The sequence below is a fragment of the Arachis hypogaea genome, chromosome 10 (genome assembly GCF_003086295.3).
Source record: "Arachis hypogaea cultivar Tifrunner chromosome 10, arahy.Tifrunner.gnm2.J5K5, whole genome shotgun sequence".
In the NCBI taxonomy this organism is placed as follows: Eukaryota; Viridiplantae; Streptophyta; class Magnoliopsida; order Fabales; family Fabaceae; genus Arachis; species Arachis hypogaea.
The window spans coordinates 46698366-46706337 of NC_092045.1; the positions used below are offsets into that span (position 1 = coordinate 46698366).

General features: G+C 37.3%; 1 non-coding gene across 1 annotated transcript; it reads right to left on the reverse strand.

Moving 5' to 3' along the window:
- Nucleotides 1-7365: 7365 nt before the first annotated feature.
- LOC112719063 (small nucleolar RNA R71) lies at nt 7366-7473 on the reverse strand. Its single transcript, XR_003161383.1, has one exon. It is a non-coding gene; the product is annotated as a small nucleolar RNA R71 (small nucleolar RNA).
- Between the last annotated feature and the right edge of the window lie 499 nt (nt 7474-7972).

Here is a 7972-nt window from a genome sequence, read left to right on the forward strand (position 1 = left end):
CGTGAAGAGGGAGTGAGCAACAATACCCAGCCTGCAAGAAGGGTGTTGGCCTCTTACACTATCCCAAATGCAAGAAACTGTGGGAGTAGCATACTCACTCCCAACGTTCATGCAAATTATTTTGCACCAGAGTGATAAGTTGAGGCTTCAACTCAAAATTATTTGCATGAACATTGGGAGTGAGTATGCTACTCCCACAGTTTCTTGCATTGGGGATAGTGTAAGAGGCCAACACCCTTCTTGCAGGCTGGGTATTGTTGCTCACTCCCTCTTCACGCACCTCAGCCTCCATGACTTGCAAGAATCACAAACAAACCAAATGAAACATGGACATTCTAATGCTAGAATGTGGTTAGAGGGTTAGGTGACACAATGTGTCAAATAGTTAATGTGCTTAGTTAAAAAAAATGCTTAATCTAGACCACCACCTTACTTAATCATTGTCAATCTAATTCAATGTCCTTTCAGGTTCAGGGTCAACCTCAACAAGAATGCTTTTGTCTTTGCTCCTGCTCATATGAAAGAGAAGAGAACAAGAAAATATAGAATCCTCTATGTCACAGTATAGAGATTCGTTGAGCTGTCAGAGGAAAAGAAAAATAGAAGGAAGACGTAGAAGAATTCGAACTTATCAAGAAAGATGGAGTTCGAAATATGCATTAAGGAATAGTGTTAGTCCATAAATAGAAGGATGTGAGAAGAGGGGAAGAAATTTTCGAAAATAAATGAAAAACATTTTGAAAAATACTAATTGATTTTCAAAAACCAAGGGTGGAAAAGAAATCAAGTGATTTTTGAAAAAGATTTTGAAATTAGAAAGTAAAAAGATATGATTGAAAACTATTTTGAAAAAGATGTGATTAAGGAGATATGATTGAAAAGTTATGGTTTTAAAAAGATGTGATTGAGAAGATATGATTTGAAAAGCAATTTTAAAAGATTTAATTTTAAAAATTAATGACTTGGCTAACAAGAAAAGATATGATCCAAACATTTAAACCTTTCTCAACAGAAAAGGCAACATACTTGAAATGTTAAATCAAATCATTAATTGATAGCAAGTATTTTTGAAAATGGAAGGAAATTGATTTTGAAAAAGATTTGATTGAAAATATATGATTTGAAAAATATTTGATTTTGAAAAATTTTGAAAACTTGAAAAAAATTTGAATTGAAAACAGAATCTTCCCTCTTGTGCCATCCTGGCGTTAAACGCCCAGAATGGTATCCATTCTGGCTGGCATTTAAACGCCAGTTTGCCTTCCTTACTGGGCGTTTTGAACACCCAGCTTTTTCTGTGTAATTCCTCTGCTGTATGTTCTGAATCTTCAATTCTCTGTATTATTGACTTGAAAAGACACAAATTAAAAAATTTTTTGGACTTTTAATAATGAGAAATAATCAAAATGCAACTAAAATCAAATAACAATGCATGCAAGACACCAAACTTAGACGTTTGTATACTACTGACACTAACAAGTTGAGAATGCATATGACAAACAACAAAAATACTCAAGACAAGAGAATTAAAGATCAGAGTAATGAAATCATCAAGAACATCTTGAAGATCACTTAAGACACATGGATGAATGCAAGAAGAACAGAAGCATGCAATTGACACCAAACTTAACATGAGACACTAGACTCAACAAGAAACATACAATTTTTTTGGTTTTTATGATTTTGTAAATTTTTTTTTCGAAAATTAAGTGAAAATAGAAAATAAAGATATCAAAATTCTTAATGAGAATTCCAGGAATCATGCAATGTTAGTCTAAAGCTTCAGTCTAAAGAAATTAGACATGGCTAACCAAGCTTCAGCAGGACATTGCATTCAAGAGCTAAATTGATGGAAATCAATCAGCTTTGGTGATGATAAGAACATCACCTTGAAACACTAGAATTCATTCTTAAGAACTCTGAAGAAAAATACTTAATCTAAGCAACAAGATGAACCGTCAGTTGTCCAAACACAACAATCCCCGGCAACGGCGCCAAAAACTTAGTGCACGAAATTGTGATCATCAATGGCGCCATCAACATGGTACGTTCAATTGCAATCTCAACTATTTATCAGAACTTCGCACATCTAACCAGCAAGTGTACTGGGTCGTCCAAGTAATAAACCTTACGCTAGTAAGGGTCGATCCCATAGAGATTGTTGGTATGAAGCAAGCTATGGTCATCTTGTAAATCTTAGTCAGGAAAACTCAAATGGTTATGGATAATGTATGAATAAAACATAAAGATAAAGATAGAGATACTTATGTAATTCATTGGTGAGAATTTCAGATAAGCGTATGGAGATGCTTTGTCCCTTCCGTCTCTCTGCTTTCCTACTGTCTTCATCCAATCCTTCTTACTCCTTTCCATGGCAAGCTGTATGTAGGGTTTCACCGTTATCAGTGGCTACCTCCCATCCTTTCAGTGAAAATGTTCAACGCACCCTATCACGGCACGGCTAATCATTTGTCGGTTCTCAATCAGGTTGGAATAGAATCCAGTGATTCTTTTGCGTCTGTCACTAACGCCCAGCCTTCAGGAGTTTGAAGCTCGTCACAGTCATTCAATCATCGAATCCTACTCAGAATACCACAGACAAGGTTTAGACCTTCCGGATTCTCTTGAATGCCGCCATCAATTCTAGCTTATACCACGAAGATTCCGATTAAGGGATCCAAGAGATAAACATTCAAGCCTTGTTTGCTTGTAGAACAGAAGTGGTTGTCATGCACTCGTTCATAAGTGAGAATGATGATGAACGTCACATAATCATCACATTCATCATGTTCTTGGGTGCAAATGAATGTCTTAGAACAAGAATAAGCCGAATTGAATAGAAGAACAATAGTAATTGCATTAATACTCGAGGTACAGCAGAGCTCCACACCTTAATCTATGGTGTGTAGAAACTCCACCGTTGAAAATACATAAGAACAAAAGTGATCATTGGCCTCGGCCCCAGAGAGGAAACCAGAAGAGCCAAGATGAAAATACAATAGCAAAAGGTCCTATTTGTAGAGAACTAGTAGCCTAGGGTTTATGGACAAGGCTCTGAGCATCATAATTAGAGAGTAAAGACAAGAAACAAATGAGCTTAAAAAAGTCCTCTGATTAAATGCCTGTGGTGCTTATGTATCAAGTTGTAATACTTGAAAACAAAGCATTTAGAGTTGTAGCTTTGTTATTATCTCATGGGGCAAAGCACCCAAAAGGAGAAGCTAATAAGAGAAAGAAAAGTTTGTTTCAAGGAAGAAACATAAGGAAAAGATTTCATAAAATGAGCTAGATAGAAGCATTAAATTGTAGCATACAAAGAAAACTAGCCAAGCATGAACATCAACTTGCTATTCTTCTCACCTTAGTTTGTCAACTGTTACTGCATGATTCTTTTCTTGCTTGGGGACAAGCAAGGTTTAAGTTTGGTGTTGTGATGACATGTTATCATTTCATGTTTTTCTATGCTTTTTCACATAAGAAATTAATGATTAATGCTTAATTGTTGGGTGTTTTTGTGCTTAAATAGTATATTTCTTTGATCTTTTGATTTTATAAATGTTGTAGGAAATAAGTGGAAAAAGGAAGCAAAACAAGCACAAAATAAGCTCAAAAGACGAATTTTTGACACACCGTAGAATTTGAGCAAGTTTTGGAGTCTTAGGCCATGCTTTTAATAGCGTGGCCCATGATTTATCAAGGAAGAAGTGTTCTCAGACCAAGAACACTATGTTCACAAGTGACGCACACGCGTACAGAACGTGCATGCGTAGATGATAATTTTGCAATCCACGCGTACGCATGCATGGCGCGCACGTGTGAGTAAGGGATTAGCATTCATTCAGCAAGAACGCTACGTTCGTTATCAATGAACGCCTGCGATAAAGCACGAAGTTTGGAGTTGAAGATTAGCCATCGACGTGTACGAGTGCATGACGCATACACGTGGATGTGATTTTTGGAAGAAGCACGCGAATGCGAGAATTGAGCGCTGCGTGGATTTGACATTTTGCAATCCACGCATACGCGTAGATGACACGCACGTGTGGGAGGAGCATTCGTTGCATGAACACTACGTTCGTTTAGTGAACACTGCAAGGGACGCGTACACACGGATGACGCGTACGCGTCGATGAGCCACAGCACCAGGGATGCACAAGCGTGTAGCACGCATACACGTGGGTGTGAAAATGCTCCGTTCTCCAAATTAACGCTATGCTCTCCTGGAAGTGCAGTTTTGCTCAATTAATTCCATTCTGAGCCCATTTGAACTACAGCAAGCAAAGCCCACTCAGATCACTCAAGCAAAGGCACAAGGAGCATCTAAAATAGGAATTTCATTTATTTGTAATTGGTCTTCAATTTCATTTGTCATTTAGAAAATCCTATGTAAAAGCATCAGTTTCATTTCAAAGGAGGCTGGTTAGTGAGGAGGAGACAGTAGGCTGCGATAGTAGTATACAACAGTAGGAGTAGGAGTAGGAGTAGAGTAGAAGGCTCTTGCAAACACTTTTACATTTCTGCACTTTTTACATTTCAGTATTGAATTTAATTCAGCTTTATGCAATTTTAATTCTGCAATTCTCTTATGCACTTTTCATTTCTGCAAATTTTACATTTCCATTCCCATTGAGCTTGATTTAATTTCCTGTAATTTACATTTTTGGCATTTGTTCTTTGAGCTATGATCCATTAAACCCCAACTCATTAGGGGAAGGAGTTCTATTTTAATTCACATGATTAAGTGAACATCTTCTTCTTCCAAATTCCTATGGATAGCTAAGAAACAACTTCTGTTTCGATTGAGGTTCATTCACTCCAGAAGGAGGCTTGAATCTGTGAATTTTCAGTGAGCTTCGGAAGGGGAATCATGGAAGTTAGAACTGAAGCTCTGTTTCTGACAACCCTCTTGATCAACACCATTCGGGAGGAATTGAGATCTTGAGAATTTGTGTGGCTTATGGATGAGAGAAAATGCTTAACCTCTTATCATGATAGTTGAATTAAGGAATTGGCAAGATTGATTTTGATTAGAGAGATTGGATTGACAAGGAATTGGGATCCAATCAATTTCAATATGCCATATATCTATCATATGATTGAGAAAGAAGTTGAGATCTATTTGATTCGTGATGGATTATGATACCTCTAATCCCTTATGAGTTTTTCTTTCTGTTACTTGTTGCTTTGATTCACTGTTTCCTTTAATTTCCCAACACCCAGTCCCTTTACATTTGATGCAATTTACTTTTCCTACAATTCAAGTTTCTTGCTATTTAAGATTCAATCAATTTATTTTCTGCATTTTTAAATTACCTACAATTTATATTATGTTAGTTCAATTTCACCCAATTCACCACTGTTAGCTTAACTAAACTAATCACCATACTAAAGTTGCTTGATCCATCAATTCCTGTCAGATCGACCTCACTTTTGTAAGTTTTACTACTTGATGTGACCTGGTATACTTGCTGGTTAGATTGTGTGGAAATCCAATTTTCACCCATCACCCATGTTTTTCAAGAATTGTGTACTTTGTTCATGGGTGACTTTAGTTGTAAATGCATTGTGTTGGTAGAATCTGAGTTTCATTGTTCATCTTTGGATTTAAATTGAGTAATCACTTTACAAATGTTCAACCTTTGGTGATGTCTGGATCAAACATCTTTTGGCTTCCAATTAAAGAGCATTGTATATGTGATTTCTACTTGTTAAGGATGAATAATTGACTATTCCTTTTTGGTGCGTGCTTGATGATTGGATTGGCTATTCCTTTTTATATAGTTTTTAGTATGATTTAGTTAGTTTTTAGTATATTTTTATTAGTTTTTAAGCAAAATTCACATTTTTGGACTTTATTATGATTTTGTGTGTTTTTCTATGATTTCAGGTATTTTCTAGCTGAAATTGAGGGACCTGAGCAAAAATCTGATTCAAAGGCTGACACAGGACTGCAGATGCTGTTGGATTTTGACCTACCTACACTCAAAGTGGATTTTCTGGAGCCACAGAACTCCAAATGACACGCTCTCAATTGTGTTGAAAAATAGACATCTAGTGCTTTCCAGTAATATATAATAGTTTATACTTTTCACGAGTTTGACGATGTAAAATTGCATCAAAACGCCAGCTCTCTGCCCTTTTCTGGCGTCAAAATGCCAGAACTGGCATAAAAGTTGGCGTTAAACGCCCAAACTGGCACCAAAGCTGGTGTTTAACTCTAAGGCAGACCTCTACATGTGAAAGCTTCAATTCTCAGCCCAAGCACACACCAAGTGGGCCCGGAAGTGGATTTCTGCATCACTTACTTATTTCTGTAAGCCCTAGTAACTAGTTTAGTATAAATATAACTTTTTACTATTGTATTATCATCTTGGAATCTAGGTATCTATCTTTGATCAGCTTAGGCAATCTTAGACATTGGGGGCTGGCCTCTCGGCCATGCCTGGACCTTCATCACTTATGTATTTTCAACGGTAGAGTTTCTACACACCATAGATTTAAAGTGTGGAGCTCTGCTGTTTCTCAAGTATTAATGCAAAGTACTATTGTCTTCTTATTCAATTCAAGCTTATTCTTATTCTAAGATATTCGCTTGCACTTCAACATGATGAATATGATGATCCGTGACACTCATCACGATTCTCAACCTATGAACGCGTACCTGACAACCACCCCCATTCTACCTTAGATCGAGCGTATATCTCGTAGCCTCCATTCCGAAAAATCGGAGTCTTCATGGTATAAACCTTGTCTGTGGTATTTCGAGTAGGACCTGGGAAGGGATGACTGTGACGAGCTTTAAACTCGCAAGTGTTGGGCGTAGTGATAGACGCAAAAGAATCACTGGATTCTATTCCAACATGATCGAGAATCGACAGATGATTAGCCGTGCGGTGACAACGGATTTGGAGCATTTTTACTGAGAGGACGGAAAGTAGCCATTGACAACGGTGATGCCCAACATACAGCTGCCATGGAAAGGAGTATGAAGGATTGGATAAAGGCAGTATAAAAGCAGAGATTCAGAAGGAATGATGCATCTCCATACACTTATCTGAAATTCCCACCAATGATTTACATAAGTATCTCTATCTTTATTTTACATTTTATTTATCATTTAATTATTAAAACTCCAAAACCATTTGAATCTGCCTGACTGAGATTTACAAGGTGACCATAGCTGCTTCAAGCCGAAAATCTTTGTGGGATCGACCCTTACTCACGTAAGGTTTATTACTTGGACGACCCAGTGCACTTGCTGGTTAGTTGTGCGAAGTTGTGAAAAAGAGTGAGATTACAATTGTGCGTACCAAGTTATTGGTCATGGCTTTCTTAGCCAAGTTCTTTCCTCCTCAAAAGCTGAGCAAACTTAGAGTGGATGTTCAAACCTTCAGACAGAAAGAAGGTGAATCCCTCTATGAAGCTTGGGAAAGATATAAGCAACTGACCAAAAAGTGTCCTTCTGACATGCTTTCAGAATGGACCATCCTGGACATATTCTATGATGGTCTACCTGAATTGTCTAAGATGTCATTGGAGCATTTTGCAGGTGGATCTATTCACCTGAAGAAGCTCAGGAACTCATTGACATGGTTGCAAATAACCAGTTCATGTACACTTCTGAAAGGAATCCTGTGAGTAATGGGACGCCTCAGAGGAATGAAGTTCTTGAAATTGATGCTCTGAATGCCATATTGGCTCAGAATAAAATGTTGACTCAGCAAGTTAATATGACTTCTCATAGTCTGAATGGGTTACAAAATGCATCCAACAATACTAAAGAAGAATTTTTTGAAGAAGAAGCTTATGATCCTGAGAACCCTGCAATGGCAGAGGTGAATTACATGGGTGAAGCCTATGGAAACACCTATAATCCTTTATGGAGAAATCATCCAAATTTCTCATTGAAGGATCAACAAAAGCCTCAACAAGGCATTAATAATGGTGGAAAAAACAGGCTTAGCAATAGCAA